Genomic DNA, 24,541 nt, shown 5'->3' with positions numbered 1-24,541 from the left:
AACGGAGCTTACAAGTTTTCTGTTAAGTTTTGTGTTGTGAAGTTTTCAAGTTTTGGGTAAATATTCGATGGATTATGGAACAAGGAATGGCAAGAGCCTAAGCTTGGGGATGCCCAAGGCACCCCAAGGTAAAATTCAAGGACAACCAAGATCCTAAGCTTGGGGATGCCCCAGATGGCATCCCCTCTTTCGTCTTCGTTCATCGGTAACTTTACTTGGAGCTATATTTTTATTTACCACATGATATGTGTTTTGCTTGGAGCGTCATTTTATTCTCTTTTGTTTTGCTTGCTGTTTGAATAAAATACCAATATCTGAAATTCTTAAATGTTAGGGAGTCTTCACATAGTTGCATAATTATTCAACTACTCACTGATCTTCACTTATATCTTTCGGAGTAATTTGTCATTTGCTCTAGTGCTTCACTTACATCTTTTTAGAGCACGGTGGTGGTTTTATTTTATAGAAATAGATGAACTCTCGTGCATCACTTATATTATTTTGAGAGTCATTTATAACATCATGGTAGTTTTCTTTGGTTATGAAACTAGTCCTAATATGATGGGCATCCAAGAGGGATATAATAAAAACTTTCATGTGAAGTGCATTGAATACTAAGAGAAGTTTGATACTTGATAATTGTTTTGAGATATGGAGATAGTGATATTAAAGTTGTGCTAGTTGAGTAGTTGTGAATTTGAGAAATACTAGTGTTGAAGTTTGTGATTCCCGTAGCATGCACGTATGGTGAACCGTTATGTGACGAAGTCAGAGCACGATTTATTTATTGATTGTCCTCCTTATGAGTGGCGGTCGGGGACGAGCGATGGTCTTTTCCTACAAATCTATCCCCCTAGGAGCATGTGCGTAGTACTTTACTTTGATAACTAATACATTTTTGCAATAAGTATGTGAGTTCTTTATGACCATTGTTGAGTCCATGGATTATACGCACTCTCACCCTTCCACCATTGCTAGCCTCGCTAATACCGCGCACCTTTCGCCGGTATCATACACCCACCATATACCTTCCTCAAAACAGCCACCATACCTACCTATCATGGCATTTCCATAGCCATTCCGAGATATATTCCCATGCAACTTTCCACTGTTCCGTTTACTATGACATGCTCCATCATTGTCATATTGCTTTGCATGATCATGTAGTTGACATTGTATTTGTGTCAAAGCCACCGTTCATAATTCTTTCATACATGGCACTCATGCATCATTGCTATCCCGGTACACCACCGGAGGCATTCATATAGAGTCATACTTTGTTCTAGTATCGAGTTGTAATCTTTGAGTTGTAAATAAATAGAAGTGTGATGATCATCAATAATAGAGCATTATCCCTAAAAAAAGGCCAAATAAAAAAAACGAAGGCCCAAAAATAAAAAAATAAAAAGGGGCAATGCTACTATCCTTTTTCCACACTTGTGCTTCAAAGTAGCACCATGTTCTTTATGATAGAGAGTCTCTTGTTTTGTCACTTTCATATACTAGTGGGAATTTTTCATTATAGAACTTGGCTTGTATATTCCAACAATGGGCCTCCTCAAGTGCCCTAGGTCTTCGTGAGCAAGCAAGTTGGATGCACACCCACTTAGTTTCTTTTGTTGAGCTTTCATACATTTATAGCTCTAGTGCATCCGTTGCATGGCAATCCCTACTCACTCACATTGATATCTATTGATGGGCATCTCCATGGCCCGTTGATATGCCTAGTTGATGTGAGACTATCTTATCCTTTTTGTCTTCTCCACAACCACCATTCTATTCCACCTGTAGTGCTATATCCATGGCTCACGCTCATATATTGCATGAAGATTGAAAAAGTTTGAGAACATCAAACGTATGAAACAATTGCTTGGCTTGTCATCGGGGGTGTTCATGATTTAAATACTTTGTGTGGTGAAGATGGAGCATAGCCAGACTATATGATTTTGTAGGGATAACTTTCTTTGGCCATGTTATTTTGAGAAGACATGATTGCTTAGTTAGTATGCTTGAAGTATTATTATTTTTATGTCAATATTAAACTTTTGTCTTGAATCTTATGGATCTGAACATTCATGCCAAAATGAAGAGAATTACTTAGAGAAATATGTTAGGTAGCATTCCACATCAAAAATTCTATTTTTATCATTTACCTACTCGAGGACGAGCAGGAATTAAGCTTGGGGATGCTAATACGTCTCCAACGTATCTATAATTTTTGATTGTTCCATGCTATTATATTATTTGTTTTGGATGTTTATGGGCTTTATTATGCACTTTTATATTATTTTTGGGACTAACCTATTAACCCAGAGCCCAGTGCCAGTTTCTGTTTTTCCTTGTTTTAGAGTATCACAGAAAAGGAAAATCAAACGGAGTCCAATTGACCTGAAAGTTCAAGGAACTTATTTTTGGACCAGAAGAAGCCCACGGAGTATCAGAGATGGACCAGGAGAGTCCCGGGCTGCCCACGAGGGTGGGGGGCGCGCCCACCCCCTTAGGCGCGCCCCTACCTCGTGGATAGCCCGGAGGTCCATCGACGTTCTTCTTCCTCCCATATATACCCATATACCCTAAAAACTTCGGGGAGCACAATAGATCGGGAGTTCCGCCGCCAGAAGCCTCCGTAGCCACCGAAAACCAATCTAGGCCCGTTTCGACACCCTGCCGGAGGGTGGAATCCTTCTCCGGTGGCCATCTTCATCATCCCGGTGCTCTCCATGACAAGGAGGGTGTAGTTCTCCCTCGGGGCTGAGGGTATGTACCAGTAGCTATGTGTTTAATCTCTCTCTCTCTCTCTCTCGTGTTCTTGAGGTGATACGATCTTGATGTATCGCGAGCTTTGCTATTATAGTTGGATCTTATGATGTTTCTCCCCATCTACTCTCTTGTAATGGATTGAGTTTTCCCTTTGAAGTTATCTTATCGGATTGTGTCTTTAAGGATTTGAGAATACTTGATGTATGTCTTGCCGTGCTTATCTATGGTGACAATGGGATATCACGTGATCCACTTGATGTATATTTTGGTGATCAACTTGCGGGTTCCGCCCATGAACCTATGCATAGGGTTTGGCACACGTTTTCGTCTTGACTCTCCGGTAGAAACTTTGGGGCACTCTTTGAAGTTCTTTGTGTTGGTTTGAATAGATGGATCTGAGATTGCGTGATGCATATAGTATAATCATACCCACGGATACTTGAGGTGACATTGGAGTATCTAGGTGACATTAGGGTTTTGGTCGATTTGTGTCTTAAGGTGTTATTCGAGTACGGACTCTAGGATAGATTGAACGGAAAGAATAGCTTCATGTTATTTTACTATGGACTCTTGAATAGATCAATCAGAAAGGATAACTTTGAGGTGGTTTCGTACCCTACCATAATCTCTTTGTTTGTTCTCCTCTATTAGTGACTTTGGAGTGACTCTTTGTTGCATGTTGAGGGATAGTTATGTGATCCAATTATGTTATTACTGTTGAGAGAACTTCCACTAGTGAAAGTATGAACCCTAGGCCTTGTTTCCTAGCATTGCAATACCGTTTACGCTCACTTTTATCATTAGTTACCTTGCTGTTTTTATATTTTCATATTACGAAAACCTTTATCTACCATCCATATACCACCTGTATCACCATCTCTTCGCCGAACTAGTGCACCTATACAATTTACCATTGTATTGGGTGTGTTGGGACACAAGAGACTCTTTGTTATTTGGTTGCAGGGTTGCTCGAGAGAGACCATCTTCATCCTACGCCTCCTACGGATTGATAAACCTTAGGTCATCCACTTGAGGGAAATTTGCTACTGTCCTACAAACCTCTGCACTTGGAGGCCCAACAACGTCTACAAGAAGAAGGTTGTGTAGTAGACATCAGTTACATGGATGCAAGCTTTGACACTGATCAGGATGACTCTAAGTCACAAACCGGATACGTATTTTTATTAAATGGTGGAGCTGTCAGTTGGTGCAGTTCCAAGAGGAGCGTCGTGGTGGGATCTACATGTGAAGCGGAGTACATAGCTGCTTCAGAAGCAGCAAATGAAGGAGTCTGGATGATGGAGTTCATATCCGATGTAGGTGTCATACCTAGTGCATCGGGTCCAATGAAAATCTTTTGTGACACTACTGGTGCAATTGCCTTGGCAAAGGAATCCAGATTTCACAAGAGAACGAAGCACGTCAGGAGATGCTTCAATTCCATCCGCGATTAAGTCAAGGAGGGAGACATAGAGATTTGCAAGATACATATGGATTTGAATGTTACAGACCCATTAACTAAGCCTCTCTCACGAGCAAAACATGATCATCACCAAGACTCCATGGGTGTTAGAATCATCACAATGTAATCTAGATTATTGACTCTAGTGCAAGTGGGAGACTGAAGTAAATATGCCTAGAGGCAATAATAATGTTGTTATTTATATTTCCTTATATCATGATAAATGTTTATTATTCATGCTAGAATTCTATTAACCGGAAACTTAGTGCATGTGTGAATACATAGAGAAACAGAGTGTCACTAGTATGCCTCTACTTGACTAGCTCGTTGATCAAAGATGGTTAAGTTTCCTAGCCATAGACAAAGAGTTGTCATTTGATAAACGGGATCACACCATTAGAGAATGATGCAATTGACTTGACCCATCCATTAGCTTAGCACGATGATCGTTTAGTTTACGGCTATTGGTTTATCCATAACTTATACATGTTCCTATGACTATGAGATCATGCAATTCCCGAATACCGGAGGAACACTTAGTGTGCTATCAAACGTCACAATGTAACTGGGTAACTATAAAGATGCTCTATAGGTGTCTCTGATGGTGTTTGTTGAGTTGGCATAGATCAAGATTAGGATTTGTCACTCGGAGTATCGGAGAGGTATCTCTGGGCCCTCTCAGTAATGTACATCACTATAAGCCTTGCAAGCAATGTAACTAATGAGTTAGTTACGGGATGTAGCATTACGGAACGAGTAAAGAGACTTGCCGGTAACGAGATTGAACTAGGTATGATGATACCAACGATCAAATCTCGGGCAAGTAACATACCGATGACAAAGGGAACAACGTATGTTGTTGTGCGGTTTCACCGATAAAGATCTTCGTAGAATATGTAGGAACCAATATGAGCATCCAGGTTCCGCTATTGGTTATTGACCGGAGATGAGTCTCGGTCATGTCTACATAGTTCTCGAACCCATAGGGTCTGCATGCTTAACGTTCGGTGATGATCGATATTATAAGTTTATGTGTTTTGATGTACCGAAGGTAGTTCGGAGTCCCGGATATGATCACAGACATGATGAGGAGTCTCGAAATGGTCAATACGTAAAGATTGATATATTGAAAGCCTATGTTTGGACATTGGAATGGTTCCAGATGAGTTCGGGCATTTTCCGTAGTACCCAGGGGTTACAGGAACCCACCGGGGAGTCAATGGGCCTTAATGGGCCACAGTGGAAAGGAGGAGGAGGCGGCCAAGGTGGGGGCGCGAGCCCCCACCCAAGCCCAATCCGAATTGGGAAGGGGGGCCGCCCCCCTTTCCTTCTCTCCTTCTCCCCCTTCCTTCACTCTCCTACTCCAACTAGGGAAGGGGGAATCCTACTCCCACCGGGAGTAGGACTCCCCCCCTTGGGCGCGCCTATGAGGCCGGCCCTCCCCCTCCTCCACTCCTTTATATACGGGGGGAGGGGGCACCCCATAGACACACAAGTCGATCATTGATCCCTTAGCCGTGTGCGGTGCCCCCCTCCACCATAATCCACCTCGGTCATATCGTAGCGGTGCTTAGGCGAAGCTCTGTTCCGGTAGCATCATCATCACCGTCATCATGCCGTCGTGCAGATCGTGGAGGTGCCATACCTTCGGTGCTAGGATCGGTCGGATCGTGAAGACGTTCGACTACATCAACCGCGTTGTCATAACGCTTCCGCTTACGGTCTACGATGGTACGTGGACAACACTCTTCCCCTCTCGTTGCTATGCATCACCATGATAGATCTTGCGTGTGCGTAGGAATTTTTTTGAAATTACTGCGTTACCCAACTATCGGCCCATATAAGGCCTACTTGTGTTAGGTCCATTTAAGCCCACGGTCCATACGAGATGTGCAATTTGGCCCGTCAACGGCCCGTTAAAGATTTGACACCATTCCAGCCCATTGTCAGTTCGAGCCCGTTAACAGCCCGCTATATATTTGGGCTCAATATCGGCCCAATGTGATTTCGGCCTGTTAACGGTCCATTCAAGGGATGGGCCAATTTTCAGGATGTACATCTTTCGGCCTTTTAGCGACCCATTTAAGTGTTGGGCGAATTTCCGGCCTGGTGTGTCTTTGAGCCTATTGACGGCCCATAAATGAGTTGGACCATTTGTAGTCGGACCTTAGTTTCGGCCTTTTAGTGACCCATTTAAGTGTTGGGCCAATTCCCGGCCCAGTGTGTCTTTCAGTCTGTTGATGGACCATAAATGAGTTGGGCCATTTGTAGTCGGACCTGAGTTTTGGCCTGTTAACGGCCCATGCTCTTCATGGTCCAATACCAGCCCGGTTTCTCTTTTGGCCTGCTAAAGGCCACAACACAGTTGGGCCATTTACTGTATGACCTGAATTTCGGCCTCTTAGCGGCCCATGCTCTCCATGGTCCAGTACGAGCCCGCTGTCTCTTTCGGCCTGCTAAAGGCCCACAGTATAGTTGGGCCATATGTAGCCCGACCTTAGTAACGGTCTGTTAACGGCCCGTGAAATCAAATGGGCCCACCTGTCGCCCGCTTCGATGTCGGCCTGTTAACGACACGGGAGGTAAGAGGGCTGACCATTAACTTTCGGCCTGGTAACGGCCCATTAACTTAATGGGCCCACTAAATTTTGTACATGTCTTTAGGCCAATTAGATAATTTGAGCCCATTACGACGAGATGCACAAGACCAAAACCGATCAAGAAAAGGTACGACATACAGGGAAAAACGTTGCACATCCAGCATATATTATAGGAAATCACATCCACTGGGCAATCAAAGATTGATGCCAGTGAAAATAAATGAACAGTACCTAACGATCTACAACGTCACAATCTACAACTCAACACGGATGACACCCATAAGCATGTGGGCAAGTTCTTGCTGCTTTGCTACACTGTCTTTGAAAACATTGAGCATCTGTTGTTGCGCACGAATGTGCACCTCTGATTCCTCCACCATTTCCATCATTGCTTCAGCCATTAATTGGTTCACAAACATACATTTTTCCGTTGCATTCGAGACAGAGGAAACTGAACAAATTCAGATGACGATTTTTGGCATGCTTGTATTATTGATAGTGGAGAGTGTCTCGACCACTGCATCATAACATAAATTAGGAGGGGAACCGAACAGATTAATCATGAGTTATTGCCATATTACGTGGCCTAGATTTATTGGAAAGAAACAATGGGGTTGCCTTGCTGTTTTTAGAGTTTGTCTTCTTATCTTCAGCAGCCTGCACCAAATTAACACACAAGCATTGCTATCATTGGCCAGGTCATATAATAGGAAAGCAACATTGGCACAACGAACGTTTGGGAAACTAGCCTATAGCAAATTAACACAATATGGCACAGCTATCATCAGCCAGGTAAGGTAATACGAAAGCAACATTGACAAAATGAATGAATGGGCAACCAGAGCAGCACTACAATTCATTAATGTGCATGATATGAGATAGTACACTCATGTAGCTCAGTATGCAAAAGTACCAGGCAGCTTTCCTTACAAAAATCAACATTGGCACCTTTAACATTTTGCTACAACTAATTTTAGATCAGATAAAGGTTGGATTCACACAGATTATCAAAATACACACTGATGTAAAAATATAGTTATATACAACAGGTACTTACATCAGCATTGGAGCATAGAGAATTCCCGCAAGATATTTTCCTGGAATACGATCCCAATGGAGGAAGTCTTCTATCGTTTAACCTTATTTTCTAAAAGAGATATGTGTAAGAAACATGTAGAAAATATGATCAGAATGCTATAAAGTCTCATGATGCGAGGATACACAAACGCTTCTTAGAATGGAGTTGACATATTTTTGCTAGACCGTGGACTAGTTCTTTGGCCACTAGAATCTGCTTATTATCAGTGGGAGTTGGGTTTCTCTATGCTGGAGCAGTATCTATGAAAACTGGAGTTGGTTTATTATCTCTTGGCGTTTGGATCTTTTGCAAAGACCTGGTTTGTAACCCTTCAGATTCTAACATAGACGTCTTCCCCTTGCATGCCTTATATAGAAGAATGGTGCTTCAATTATAAAACATGCTACAACGGAGACGGAATAGGTACTGAAGAATAGAAAGGCATGACATATTGACATGTATTCCCTCCATCCGGAAATAAATGGATGGGTCTAGGCGTATTTCAGTTCTAGATACATCCAGTTTTATCCATTTCTGTGACATGTAATCCGGACGAAGGGAGTATGATGTAAGAGCTAGGGATACGACAGGACAACAGTGTAAAAAATACTACATGAATGTAAAACTGTATGCTAGCGGAATACATATAGAAAAACACTAAGGAAACATATGCGTGTATGATTGGGAAACTAAGATGGCATTGTAAGAGACCACTAGAACAACACTTCAATGTAAAAAACATGGTATGGTAGACAGATGCAGTACATACCGATGGATAACAATGCATAAGATATTGAGAAGCATGATGTCGAAACTAAGCAGATGGCATTGCGATAGAGTAGAATGATAGTACTTGAATTTGAAAACATGTTATCATGAATGGAATAGGTACTGAAAAACAGGAAGGCATGCCATATTTACATGCATGATCAGCAGGCTAAGCACAAGGCATTGCAACAGAGTAGATGCACTCCAGGACATTATATGCATATTGTACCCATATCAAGGGCCAATTTAGAGCAAGGACCTTATGGGGTGAATAGGATTCATCATATTTCTGCAAGTCTTGTGAAGAACTACCTTTACATGTTCCATCATATTGGGTATCATTGACGTCAAGTTTGTTGGCCGTTACATTGCTCCGTGAGGTTCTTGTGGATAAATCAGTGTGTGCAATTATATCTGACATGCATGGAAGACAACTAGTAGTTAGATTTATGTAATGAGTGCCTGTAGGAGATGACATAAATAGTAGGACTGGGGTTAACTAGCAGCAACAGGTCTCAAAAACTAAAGGGAGAACACAGATGAAAGATACAGAATATGTATCGTTTATACTCAAGATTAACTAGATGTCACACAAAAGTATTAAGGAACAACATAGGTTATACTAGAAGTGGTATAATACTATAATCACCAACCTGTGGGATAGCATTGGCTGATGGATGATAACTATGGAACAACGTTACCTAAAGAACAAGTCACTTAGCTGAACTATGGAACATCGTTAAGTCCTGAACAAGATCCATAAGAGATCAACATGAATATACAGTGAAATGTGATAATCTATTTTCCATGCTTAGATGAATAACAAAGCCATGAATATTGCACACAAGTAAGATGATGGTACAACCTATCTGGCCGCCATCCATAGGAGTGAGCATCATGTGCTGACTTGTCGATGGCCCTGCAGTTGTTGTGGCTGTCCATGTCGGGCACACGCATTCGATGCAAGGAACTGTTGAGGGGGGACTATAGCTCCCTTCTGGTGTATGCTTCCCTCATTGGAGCAGCTGCAATGAGTCGGAAGACGGTGTGGCTGAAGATGCAGAAAACGCATAATGTTAAGAACAACACATATCTCAGATCTGAAGAAATACCCTAAGAGATCAATAGCAAGGTACGAGAGTGGTCACACGTCTGTTGACTGAAGACTAAATTGGGTCACATGATTTTATTTTATTTTGGTACTGTCCGATCTACGCCGGATGGCTTGATGGCCGTCTTGTGCCTCCCTATTGACATTGTTCGGAATCTTCCCCAAAGAGCCAGCGACCATCGGCAAAGCAGCCTGCCTCCGCCGTCTGTGGCCCCGACCAAAACCCCGCTCCCCGCCCCACCGCACTGCCGTGGTTGCGCCGCCCCCGGGCCAATCCAGAAAGACTCGCCGTCATCCAGATCCGGCGGCGGCAGTACGTTCAATGCACACAACTCTAAGATAGCCATCTAAGTGCTGCTTCCACGGCAAACTTGCGCCCCTGCACCCTTACATTAGACACCAGCCAACCGACATCCTAGGAGCTCCGCCGGCTCGAGGGGTGCTGCTTCCCATTGGGAATCGATTGGTCCAGAATAAAAATTCAGACAACTGACGCCTAAATACAGTGATTTGAGATGAGGGTGCGACCTATCTGGTGGCCTGGTGAAGTAGGCAGCTCCAGCTGCCTAGTCAGTGAGGCTGGCGCAGTTGTGGTGGCTACCGGCGGTAGGGAAGCAGAGATGTTGCGATGGTCGACGGCCACGGGGATGCAGCGCCGGGGCTCTGGACGGGTCCAAAGTTGGAGCCGCTCCGGCATCGTGAACAACGGCGGGGGTGAATCGGCTCCAGTATGGTTCACGTGGCCGTCGTCGAGGCAGCTCCGGTAGCACGGAGCAAGAGGCACACGACCCAGTGCATGACGGCAAATGGGCAACGTCTCCGAGATTAGAGAGGATGGAGACTGTGAATTTGGTGTGGTGGGGGGCGCCATGGAGGAGGGGCTGAGGTTTCGCGGCTCGGGAGAAGGGAGCTTCCGGGGAGAAGGTGATTTGGCACCCACGAGGTATGAATGGGGAATTGGGAGGGGGAACCATGTCTTGCCGACGCATTTGTCTGAAATGTGTGTGTGTTTGGGGGGGGGGGGTTATAGTTCTACCCCTACCTTTAGGCTTATCGGCTTTGGTCTGTGTACTGAGGGTTGGGGATAGTAGAGTAACTTTGCTTCTCCCAAATAGTTGGAGCGAGCGATTTCGGGTAAGGAGGGCATGTTTTGAAATATAGTGGGCGCGAGCGATTTCAGGCGAGGAGGGCGTGTTTCAAATATAGTGGGCGCGAGCGATTTAGGGCATGGAGAGCTGTTTTGAAATAGTGGGCGCGAGCTATTTCGAGCGAGGAGAGGGTGTTTTGCCGACCATGGTTTATGAATTATTCGACACATGTCATTTCGGCCAAGTAGAAGGTGCGCTTGGATGAAGTTACGAACCTACCCTCGATGTACAACGGGCCAATTGATGCGTGTCCCACATAGGCCGGTAATTTCACGTCTCCCACTTATTTGCTCGGGCGAATTCCACCGAGCAGAGGGTGTTTAGCGGTTCGTTCAAATTTTGGGAGAACGAGCATCCACGTCTACCTTACCAAGTCGATTCGAATCAAATTTTGAAATATTAGCTTGCCACTTCTTTTTTAGATGGAGAGATGATGCTCTGGAGTAATGTGTTTTTACATGCTCGTTGCTAGCAATTTACTATATGACAAATAGTTGACCCACTCAAAAACGGGAATCAAACCCAAAATGAAATATCTTGATTCAACGAAATAGCTCATTCACCAGGTCAAAATAGTGAACTAAATCCAAAATTGAACACCTCAATCGAGTAGCATGTTGTGTAGTATTATAGTACTCCATGAACATGTTGAAAGTCAAATTAATGAACTTGTTTGATATACACATATCTCCATTCATGTGTGGATTGCAGACAACATGTTCTCCAATTTAAATATTTGAATGCAAGTATATATATCGAAACATGGTTTATATCAGTCTTTGATGCATAAAACGCGACCCCCTCTTCCGGACTCCTGCTCTCTCTCTATCTCTCTATCTCTCGCTGACAATTCAATTCTATCACGCGCATCCAACACACAAACCTTTTTGGTCCCTATCCCTCTCTCTCCGTCTCTCTCTCTCTCTCGCTCTTTGTGTGTGTGTGTGGTGGTGGTGGGGGGGGGGTCTTTCTAGTTCGCATGCATATATACTCCATCTATAGGTCTCCCTCGCACACTATGTATGATTCTCTAGTCCAAGCTAAATATCTTGGGTGCAATCATCGTACGCGCACAAATTCCTTGGCTCGTTGCCTGTAACTCTCTCACGCACCACTCTGTCATCTTGGAGCTCTTCCCTCTCTCTCTCAAACTCTCCATCTACCTGGGTCACACATACACATGCATATCTCACTCGCACTCGATAGACCCATCTAAAACTCTATCTCTCTCCCTCGTTCTCTCTCCATCTCACATGCACACACACACACAATCTCATGCCTAGCCAAGTATGATGGTCTCTCACTCAAATGTAGGCACACGCAGTCCCCTCGATATGTGTATAACTAGCTAATCTTAGTCTCCATCACAAACATGTGCATGATCTATCTCGATTTCTCTCGGGGCATCTTTCTATCGTGCACGCACCTCCCTCGATCTCCCACCCATATAGTCCCCTCATGATCTCGAGGGGATATCTCTATCACAAACACACCGTCTCTCCGTCCCCATGCGTCCATGTTCTCCATGTGTCCCTCTCGACCTTTGTTCCTTGTTGGCCAGACCTCTATTGGACAAGCGCTATAGGGGTGTCTATCTCCGTTGCAAACAATCACGCACTAGCTATCTTCATGTATCTCCTCGCCTCGCTTTTCTATCTCGTAGATGCATGCGTGATATGTTTGCATAAGAAACGAAAAAACGCACACTCTCTCTAATTTATCGTTTGTTGTCCCTTTCTCTTTCACACACATACTCTTTTTGCACACTCACTCATTATCCTTCACACGCACTTGATCTCTCTCGACTTAGGCACTCTCTTCGGTCCATAGCATATAGATTTATTGAAAAGTCAAACATCACAAAGTTGGACCATGTACGTGGAGAAAAACATTTACATCTAGAACGCCAAACATATACCATTAGATTCATCATGAGATGTAGTTTCGTATGATGTATCTTTGGTATTGTAGATATAAATAACATTTGCGTAAACCTGATCAAATTTTCCAAAGTTCGACTTCTAAAAAATTTACATGCACTGCATTATCAAGTGGATGGAATATCTCTTCCCCCCTCTCAGCTATCTGACGCACCACTTAGCCTTATCGGGGCTCCTCTATCTCTCTCAAACTTTATATCTCCATGGTTAACACATACACATGTCTCACTCGTGCTACATATAGACCCATCCAACACTCTCTGCCCTTGTTCTCTATCTATGTGATACGCACCCCCTAAGTACCATAATCCCTCACTCCATCATAGGTGCACGCGCTCCCCCTAAGTATGATTATCTCTCACTAGCCATCTGGAACACACGTATTGTCTCCTTCCATCCATACATCTATCTCGATATCTCTCGGGGTATCTTCTATCACGCACACACCTTGTCACTCGATCTCCCACCCATGTAGTCCCATCACGATCTCGAGGGGATCTCTCTATGACAAACATACACTCTCTCCTCCCCATGTCTGCATTTTCTCCATACGTCTCTCTCGACCTCTCTCCCTTGTTTGTCAGACCCCTCTTGGCCACATAACAGGGGTATTTCTCTCTCGGTTGCACACAACTACACACTATCTCCTCACCTTGCTTCCGTTGTCGAAGATGCATGTGTGATATGTTTGCATAAGACACACACGCCTTTTCTCTACTTTTATCGTGTGTTGTCCATGTCTCTTTCACACACGCACACACACTTTTTTCACTCACTCTTTCTATTTCACTCTCTCTCTCTAGTTAGGGACTCTCTCACATCCATAAGCATATGGACGTTTTGAAAAGTCAAACCTCATAAAAGTTTGACCAGGTATATGTGGAGAAAAACATTTACATCTGGAACGATCATTAGATTCATCACAACATGTACTTACTTCATACTATCATTTATCTTTGGTATTGTAGATATAAGTAATTTCTTTATAAACTTGGTCAAAGTTTCAAAAGTTTAACTTTAAAAAATGTTGGCACTACATTATCGAACGGAGGGAGTAGTTCTCTCTCTCTCTGCTATCTCTCATGGGCCTCCCCTCACACTCGAACTCTCTATACCGACGTATTATATGCTCATTGTGTCAGCGTATAGCTCTGTATATTGTTTAGTTGACCGGTCAACCAGTCCACATGCTGCCTTGTCAGCTCGTGGTCTCTATCTTCGTGTGCTGGCCAATGTGGTAGTGGGTGAAAATAAGTAAACTAGAGGCCCATCTGACACGCGGTGAAGTAAACAAAGTTGAAATCACTCGGGGTAGCACCCCGCACGCTAGTAAATTGAGGGCGCATTGAGGGCACACTTCTTCTACGTGAAGGACGCACTCGCGCACAATTCACCACTTCACGGCGGCATGCACAGAAGGATGCACTCGCGCACACCCAGCAGGCCAGCACACAACACACACCAGCACTTGTGTACACCGGCGTTGCCGCCGATTGAGATGGACGGCGAGGCAGCCAACAAGCGGAGGCGGCTCGAGCCAAAACCGCATCCAACGAGCCTGGACTTCATCAACAGCCTCCCCGACGACATGCTGCTCGTCATCATCGGCCTCCTCCCCACCAAATCTGCCTTGCAGAACGCCCTGCTCTCCCGGCGGTGGCGCCCCCTCTGGCGCCACGTCCCCCTCAACCTCATCGTCGGCAGCTGCCTCTGTGACGGGGATTGCAAACGCATGGCCGTAGTCTCCAAGATCCTTTCATCGCACCCTGGGATATCCAGACGCCTTGACATCCGCATGTTCAGTACCAACTGCAAGGTCCAAGCGAAGTTCAAAAAGTGGTTCTTATGCCCCGCCCTATATGAGCTTGAGGAGCTCAGCTTTGAAGCTGAACGATGTCACTCTCTGCCGCCGTCCGCGCACTGCCTCATGCCAACGCTGCGTCGCGCCAGCTTTAGCTCCTGCTATCTTCCCTAGATTAATGCCGCGCCCGCCCTTCTTCTCCCTCAACTCAAGCAGCTCAACCTCTTCAACATTGGCATCTCTAAGTAGGCTATGGAGCACCTGCTCCGCAGCTGTACTGTGCTCGAGTACCTTCGTCTTGAGCAGATCCACGGGTTCATTAGCCTCCACATCGCCTCAACGAATCTCCGATGGATTATGTGTCTTGCTGGCCCTGTAACAATACATCAATTGGGAAGAGATCACTCCAGCTGTTCCACATTATGGTCATTGAGAATGCGCCTTTCCTTGATAGATTGCTTGTATCTGATCTAGAAGGTCCAACAAAAATCCGGGACACTAACGCGCCGAAATTGACAGTGTTGGTGTACTCTGCCGAATTCTCCAAACTTTTTATTGGATCCGTAATCATTTAGGTACAACACTCATCTTCTTCTCCGTCTTCTTGAAATTCCAATTTAAAATTTTTTCTTGATGTATTTACGACCTTCTTCCAAAAAATGATTCCCACAAGCTTGACCCAATCTATGCGCACAGTGAAGATCTTGGCAATAAAATCTATCGGCCCTAATCTGGATCAAGTTGTTGGATTCCTTACATGCTTTCTGTGCACGGAGAAACTACTCATCAAGGTGAAACTTCTTTCCTATTAGTAAACGGTAATCACAACGTAGCTAATTTTTTTTCCTAATTTTCCCAAATTATGATGACAAGTGTAGTGTTCAAAACGACATCTACGCACTGCACCGAAAGAAATGTTTTTAGTATTTTTTCTCACGTGATCACTTGCATCGTTTTGTTGTTGTACTAATATAGTAGCCTAGGCTAGTCATAGTGGAAAGTAACGTAGACTAGTAACTCTATGGTTACCCTAAGAGCAAGTACTACCTCCGTCCTGGTTTACTCTTCCTATTTTGTAGTATCAAAATTAGACCATAGATTTAACTGACAAAATGTTAATGCATGTCACTAAAAATTATATCGTTGGATTTGTATTTGAACATAATTTCAAATGGTATAATTTTTGGTGACATGCATCGGCATTTACTTAGGTAAATCTATGGTCGAAATTTTACACTAAATATGAGGTAGTACAAAAGTGGGCTATAACGGCCCTCCACTATGTGGGCCAAAACACGTGCCAAATTCACTTGTGATGCATTTGGCATCGATGCCCCTCCATTGCTCACCTGGTGCCCCAATCTAGATCACCTACTTTGCTCCGGTGCCAAATTAACTCACGCAATTAAAAAACACTTGCGTGGGAGAGAGAGAGGACTGAGGCAATAAAAAACACTTGTTTGGGAGAGTGAGAGGCTGGTGTAGTTGGTTTGATTGATTTGTTTATACATGTGGGTCTTTGTGCACATCGGTGCCAACTCTCTCACATCGCGAGAGTGGTGGAAAAATCTTTTGATTTGACATCGATGCGTATTATGTGGCATACTTTTGAGAAATATGGCATCGGCCACATAGTGGAAGGCAGCAAATGCCCAAGCTCTTCACGTGCTCCTAGGTCAATGAGAGGAAAGAGAAAGAGAGAGAGAGTGAAAAAATATCACTAGCCAGCCAACCCTATCGTATGAGCGAATGATATTGGTACCTCTTGATGACACACGACAATCTTATACAGCCAGCTGCTCTAATATGTTCTCTTCTTTTGTAGATAAAAAAGACCCGAAAGTGAAAAATGTGCTGCAGTATAACAATCTCATCGAATGCCTTGATCTCCATCTTACAGAAATTGATTTGATCGACTACCGAGGCAGCACATCTGAGATTAAATTGGCTAGGTTCTTTGTTATGGAGGTAAGTGTGCTCAAGGTAATGAGGTTTGGCATTCTCTGGCGCAACAATGAATGGCGTGCTGATCACCGCAAGCGTCTAATCCTAAATGACAAAGTCTCCGTAGAAGTTAAATTTGTTTTTGAAACATCAAGTGGCCAGAGACTCGAAAATTTGTTTGCCCATCAGTGACTTGTCAGGGCGGTGGATTTTAATTTGTACGATAATGCTGCATCCACCTAAAGTAACGAAGTTCTTACGTAAACTTCCTAGATTCCCTCTTCATAGGTGCAACATTACTCCTAACATTTGTAATATCAGTTTGAAACTTGTAATATTGCCGTGTCCTATTCCTGCATTTTCAAAATCCTGCGAATCAAAGAGGCCCTGAGTTGGTGATGATGTTGTGCCTACCATCTTTCACCAATAGCCGTCGGATCTAGATCTGACGCATACAAACCAAACTTCTCCAGTTTTGTGAAAAATATGCCCACACTTTTTCCCTATTTACAAACAACTCCTTGTATCTCACAATCAGCCTTATATTCTCCCACCACACCTAGAAGGCCATGGAAAAATCTGGCGTGATGGCCACTGCCGGCACCGTCCACACCCAATCTTGGTGTTCCGTGCAATGCACGGGCATCTACGCACAGGAAATTATGTCGAAGACGGCTAGTTGTAAGTAGGCTAGCTCTATATCCATGATGATAGTGACTGCAGACGGCGAGGCTGACTGATGTGTTATGCCGAACACGGCGCCTATACTCAGGTGTCATCTCCAGCGCAGGGTCTTGTCACTTCACTGCGACGAGAAGCACGTAATAATTTGACAAACGGGTAGTACAGTGTTACTACATTGGTAGTACTCCTACTACTACTAGTACTAGCACCACCGTCTAGATTTAGTAGTACTACCACGTCCATCTGGATTTTGTATTTGACTAGCAATATCTAGTAATGCATGTCACAAAAAAATGTACTACTCCCTTTGTAAAAAAATACATGGTGTATTGTTTTATTCCTTCCGGTAGATGGCTCAAATCTAAAGTCCCATCAATCAGACTACTATTGTACTGACCGAGCGCTTGGCTTTGTAAGCTACCAACAAAAAATTTCTATCAAAGACTACTATTGTATTCCCTCCATACTAGTGCATCAGTCACGTTACGAAAACCAAATAGTAATCCCAAAACTTTTAGGCGCGGTGCATTAACTACCCAGCTCGTTCCCTGTTTTTTGCCATGAAAAAAATCACCCAATACGAGACGTGGGGTGCATATGCATCCAATGACTTGAGACTACTCCCTCCATCTAGGTGTATAAGTCATCTTAGAGCAAGTGAAAAAGAGGAGTGGGCTCTCATGCAAGAGCCTCGCTATATGCGGATTCCTAGGCCGATATACAATAAATATTGAGAAAGAGAGAGAGAAGATGAGAAAAAGTAGTACTCTTATATCCAACCTTATTGTATGAGTGGCTACAAGTGATGGCTCTACTATGACATGGCAACATCATATAGCTAGCAGCTGGCTATACTATTAAGTATTAACCATGCTCTTAGGTTGTGCACCGTGACCAAGACGAAGGGGAAGGCGAGAGAACTTAATGTCTTTTTTCTAATTAATAGGATTACATGCAATGAACTAACAACTGCATGTCATGTTTGGTAGTCTCAAGTCATTGAAAGCATGCACGACCCACATCTCTCATTGGTTGATATGTCACGAAATAAGAAACAAGGAGGGAGTTAATGTATCGTGCCTAAGTGTTTTGGGACGGAAGGGGACGCAGCTTCATTGACTTACTGCACCTGCGTTTTGGTGAATGACTCGTGGTCCCAACAGGTGGCTGGCCCACCTGTCATACATCCAAAGGCAGGTGCAGTAGAGGGCCGAGGAGTAGATGGCCAACACACACGTGAATGCAACGAAGTCTGCACTTCTCCCCGCCAGTCCAATCTACGAAATCCTACGCACCTACGCACTCTAACCAAGGGCAAGAGTGATCACTCCAATCGCAAGATCAGTTGACTAGAAGCTAGACCCATGGAGGCGACGAGCACGAGCATCAGCCGGCTGTGCCAGATGGTCCACGACGCCGGCCTGCAGCCCTGCACGAAGGAACGTCTCCAGCTCGTGCTTGAAGCCGCCAGGGTGAGAGGCCGCTTGGATGAAAAATTCGTCTCCTTGTTTGACAAGGTCCTCACCGGCTTCCTCGACAAGTTCACCGTCGTCAAGAAGCTCGCAGACGTCCTTAACATACGCCTCCAGCCCACACGCCCAGGCTCTGCGATGCCCGCCACCCTCAAAGGCCTCTATGGTGACAACCTCTTTGACGCACTGCTGGCCCTGCGACTGCCCGCCGTCGCGCCGGAGAATGTCCACCTGGCGCAGAAAGACACCTTCGACATAATCACCCACGTCTACACGCAAATCGTCCACAAGGACTACTACTACGTGCCAGAGGAGGATGATAGGTCACTGGCCTTCTTGACCCGCAGGGCAACCTTGGACGGCATTGTTCAGAAGTACATTGAGCTTGCCGCCAATGCTGCTGCTCCTCACACATTGGTTGGTGACCCGACGCACTAGGGCATGAGGATGTCGTTGATGGATCCGTATGTATCTTTATCTTTCCGTCAAATCTGTCGGATTTCGGGTTCCGGCAAAACCCTTGAGGTTCGAACTCTTGGGGGCGCACGAAGATCTCTCCCCCCTAGCTCACGCTCTCACCATGATCTCAAAGCTCAGCACGTCGAACTCGCAGGACAAAGGACACAGGGTTTATACTGGTTCGGGCCACCGTTGTGGTGTAATACCCTACTCCTGTGTGGTGTGGTGGATTGCCTCTTGGGCTGAGGATGAACAAGTACAAGGGAAAAATAGCCTCTTGAGGAGAGGTGTCCTTGAGCTCGATGAGCTGGTGAGATGGCCTTGGTGGAGTGGATCCAATCCCAGATGAGCCGATCCTCGACTACAGTGGTGGCTAGTCCTATTTATAGAGGCCCTGGTCCTCTTCCCAAATGTAGGCGGGAGGGATCCCACTGAGGGAGTCCTGGACTAAGGGGTCCTTGGGCGTCCATCGTGCTGGACATGGGCCGGACTGCTGGGCTATGAAGATACAAGACCGAAGACTCTCACCCGTGTCCGTATGGGACTCTCCTTGGCGTGGATGGCAAGCTTGGCGTACGGATATTGTCGGAGTAATGGGCTACGGGTAGGCTAACCCAGGCCGAGAACCTTTCAATACATCGGGGCAGGCTGCGCCCCTCGAGACCCCAGGAAGAAGAGCCGCCTTTTGAGAGTCGGCTACGAGGCAGCCGACTGCCCACTCGCGGCCGAGTCCCGAGGATGACTTCAGGATGAGCCGACTCCTGACTAGCGACTTCCAGAGAAGCCGGCCATGGGAGTCGGCCCGCGACGCCAACAACCCCCATGCCCTCATAAAGAGGGACGGGACAGGGAGTGGCCACAGTAAGGTCCACTCCCACCCCTTTTCCAAGGGCAGGCGTGGCCACAGTACGCCGTACCCGCGGAGATCTCCGCCTGGCGCAACACTGTTGCCATGCCGTCCCTGACGTCAGCCCAGTGCGCGGAGTCCTGTGCCCACGACGGCCTACCGGTACGGCCCAGGGACGGCGGGTCCCACCAGTCGACGGGCGTACGGAAGACGGCGAGAGCGCCACCAGTCGGCCCAGCTGGGAGTCGGCCCCCAGGAGTCGGCCGGCCCCTCCCACGGGCCCTGCGCGCCATTAACCAGACACGACAGGGAGTGGCAACAGTGATCGCCCATGACCGAGCTCGCATCATTAGAAGCACGGCCACAGTAATCCGCCGCCGGCAAGACCCGCCCACGGCGGACGCGGCCTGTCGGCTCTGTACCAAGCCAGTCGGCAGGGCCCGCCAGTCGGCGGGCCCCAGGAGTCGGCGGATAAGACGGCGGCCAGAGAGACTAACGGCCGGGCCCGCGTCCAGCCGGATTACCATTGTACCCCTGGGGGGTAGGCCTATATAAACCCCCCTGGGCACCCATGCAAAGGGTTGGAATTCATTAGCACTAGACCAAATCATATAGGAAGGAGAGAGCTAGCCTTGCCTTCTCCTACCTCCAGGAAACAGCTCAAGGAGCAACCGTGTACACACTTTGCCATAGTGATCATGCGGAGACCCCGCAGAGCAGCAGTAGGGGTATTATCTCCACGGAGAGCCCCGAAGCTGGGTAAGATTCGCCGGCGTGCATGCCTTCGCCTTATCCCGTCTCCAGGCACCGGCGACTTTCTATTCGCCCCCACCATGATAAGACATCCTTTGGCATATGTCGCACCCAACCCCCGACATTTGGCGCCCACCGTGGGGCCTGGTGCACCGTCGTCCGGAGACCTGCTCTGGATGGGAGCCCTTTTCTTCCCCGGCTAGCGCAGCCAGCCCAGCACGCCAGACGGAGTTTGCGCCGACGCGCTGCACGGCACTGAGATCGCTTGCGCAGCCAGCTGCCTCACCGATCTTGTTGGCGAGGTTCGCCTCTCTGATGAGCCTGCATCTGATGCAGGCACGGGCGGCCCCGAGAGCCTCCTCGCGGGCCTCCTTGACCAACTCCACGTCGCCGGCGAGCCTGCCGTGGACTTGGAGTCTGTAGGCTCCACCGACCCGATGCTGGTCGACTCCAACACCACGTCGCTCGACGCGTTCCCCACCAACATGGTGGTCTACGATGAGCCGCTCCCTTGCGCGGAGAGTGATGGAAGCACCGTCACAGAGGTGCTCGTCATCAGCCATGACGAGCATCCCGGCGGAGGAGCAAATGACCCACTTGGCGCGGCACTGCAAGACCTGACCGTGCCCATTCCGGAAGACGCTGACGCGGAGACGTTGGAGGCGCGCCGCCTTCAGCTCTTCGAAGGCGCGAAGAAGCTGGATAGCATGAGACGCTTGTCAGAAGCCTACCAGAGTGAGATGGATCACGCTGTAGGTGGCTCGCCAGCCCCAACCGGGCCCAGCCGCCTAGGCGCGGTCTAGCAGCGCGGCGTGGCCATCGCCAACCTATTCGGGGCAAATCGCCCTGTATACGCCACGCCTGCGGAGAACATTCGAGCTGCCCGGGTGGTGGCAGACGAGCTGGACAACTTCGAGGGCGAAGAGCGCCGCCTGATGACGGAGCGAGTCCAGTGGCTTCTCGACGCAGCTGCCGCGCAGAACGAGGCCGGCTGCCGCACAGAGGCGCCGCAGCGACAAAACGACGACCCGCCTCCACGCTGAGACCAAGGCGTGACGTCTCGGACGCCGACTGGCGGCGCCCGTGGAAGAAAAGACAAGGATCCGATTGTCAGCTGCAGTCGGACTCGCGTTACCATAGAGCGCGACCAAGACGGCCGCCCGAGAGCAGTGGAACGACGGGACAACTGTCCGCCTCCTCCTCCTCGCAAGGAAAGGCGAGTCTCCCTGCCGCCTGTTGACCATCCGACTCTCGGCGACCGCCTTGGCCGCCGAGAGGGAGTCGGAGAAAACGACGCCCGCTACCGGATCGACCGACTTCCCCGATCCCTGGCGCTGGAAGAAGAAGATGAGTTGGGTCCGCCTTGTTTCAGGCCCCGCATTCGAGACGAGCCCTTTCCCAAAGGGTTCACGCTCCCAAGAGACACGCCCATGTACACCGGCTCCGCGAAGCCGGAGGACTGGCTGGTTGACTACTCCACGGCCGTCAAGATAGCGAATGGCAACAAGCGCATTGCCGTAAAATATGTTCCGCTCATGCTGCAGGGCACGACCCGGACATGGCTGAACAGCTTGAAGCCCCGCAGCATCAACAGCTGGGTCGATTTCACCGATGCATTCGTCCGCAACTTCACAAGCACGTACAAGCGTCCTCCCAAGCCTTATCAGCTTTCCTTGTGCGTGCAAGGCCCCAACGAGTCGACTCGCGACTACCTCACGCATTGGGCCGAGCTTCGGAACTCCTGCGAGGGCGTGCACGAGGTGCAGGCTATCGAGTACTTCACCGCCGGGTGCAGAGAAGGCACCCTCCTCAAGCACAAGCTCCTTTGCGACGAGCCAGAAACCCTCGACGAGCTGCTGATCATAGCAGACAAGTATGCCACGGCCGACTCCTCCATGAAGGTGGAGATTCAAGTTAGTGCGACTGGCAAAGTGGCCCCTCAGGCCCCTAGAACTCCGGCTGGAGACGCCAGTCGGCGACAACAGCAGAGCGACCACAAGCGCAAGGCCCCACAGCCGGCTTCCAGCAGCCGGTAGGTGGCGATAGTCGAAGACCAACAGCCGGAAGGGCAGCCTCCACCCAAGCGACAGAAAGGCGGCAAGCCCAAGTGGTTGCCGACTTTCTCATACGAGCAGACTCTGGATGGTCCTTGCAAGTTCCACAGCGGTGCGAAGCCGTCGAATCACACCACCCGGAAGTGCCACTGGCTCACCAGGATCGCCAAAGGAGACGGCCTCCTGCCTCCCCTGCCTGCTGGGCAGCAGCCTCCGCCTCCGCCCCAGCAGCCGACTGTCAGGCCAGTTGGCGCAGTACAAGACGAGTACCCCGAAGAGCACGGAGCCTACTTGGTATTTACCAGCGTGGCTGATGATCGACGCAGCAGGCAGCTGCAACAGCAAGAGGTGAATGCAGTAGCATCAGAGATACCAGAATTCATGCACTCGTCCGAGAAGCCTATCAGCTGGAGCAGAGCTGATCACCCAGAGGTGATGCCGAGTCCGGGCTCCTATGCCTTGGTCTTGGATGCCACCTTTGCCACAGATAGATGAGCTGCTCGTTTCTCCCGAGTTTTGATAGACGGAGGCAGCAGCATCAACATCCTGTACAAGGACACCATGGAGAAGTTAGGAATCAAGCAAAGACATCTTCAGAACAGCCGGACTGTATTCCACGGCATTGTTCCTGGCCTTTCCTGCTCACCAATCGACAAGATCCTGATTGACGTCCTCTTTGGAGACAAAGATCACATCCGCCGAGAGTCAGTTTGGTTTGAGGTGGTGGATCTCGAGAGCCCATACCATGCATTACTTGGCCGACCCGCCCTGGCCAATTTCATGGTGGTCCCCCACTACGCCTACCTCAAGATGAAGATGCCTAGTTCCAAGGGGATTCTGACTGTAGCCAGCGACTACCGGAAATCGTCTGCCTGTGCGGCTGAAAGTAGTCGGTTGGCCGAGTCCCTGGTGATCGCGGCCGAGAAGCGGCTCCTTGACTGGGTTGTGGTGATGGCCGGCAAGCAGCTAGAGGTGTCACCTAACCCCAAGGAGTCGGAGGCTGAGGGTTCGTTCAAGCTGGCCAAAGAGACAAAGAAGATACCCTTGGATCCGGAGCACCCAGAGAGGTACGCTGTCGTAGGCGCAAACCTCAACAGCAAATAGGAAGGCGAGCTTGTCGATTTCTTCCGTGAGAATCGGGACATCCTCGCATGGTCCCCCAAAGACATGCCAGGTGTACCAACGGAATTCGCCGAGCACAAGTTACATGTCCGATCTGATGCGAAGCCAGTCAGGCAGCCCTTGTGCCGCCTATCAGAAGAAAAGAGAAGAGTTGTCGGAGAAGAGATAGCCCGACTCCTAGCAGCCGGCTTCATTATGGAAGTATTCTTTCCAGAGAGGCTAGCCAACCCGGTCCTGGTACTGAAGAAGAACAAGTAGTGGCGAATGTGTATCGACTACACAAGCCTCAACAAGTGTAGGATCTAGAAGTAGATGTGTCTAGAGGGGGGTGATTAGACACTTAGTGCTAAAGTTGCAATTTTTAAGCTTTTTCGGTTTAAGTGGAGTTTAGGCACAATTTCAACACACACAATACATATCAAGCAAGCATGCAAAGAGTATATGAGCAGCGGAATGTAAAGCATGCAACTTGCAAGAATGTAAAGAGAAGGGTTTGGAGAATTCAAACGCAATTGAAGACACGGATGTTTTTCCCCGG

The sequence above is a fragment of the Triticum urartu genome, chromosome 1A, assembly GCF_056163025.1.
Source record: "Triticum urartu cultivar PI428250 chromosome 1A, HENAU_Tu73, whole genome shotgun sequence".
In the NCBI taxonomy this organism is placed as follows: Eukaryota; Viridiplantae; Streptophyta; class Magnoliopsida; order Poales; family Poaceae; genus Triticum; species Triticum urartu.
This window is presented reverse-complemented; position numbering follows the sequence as displayed.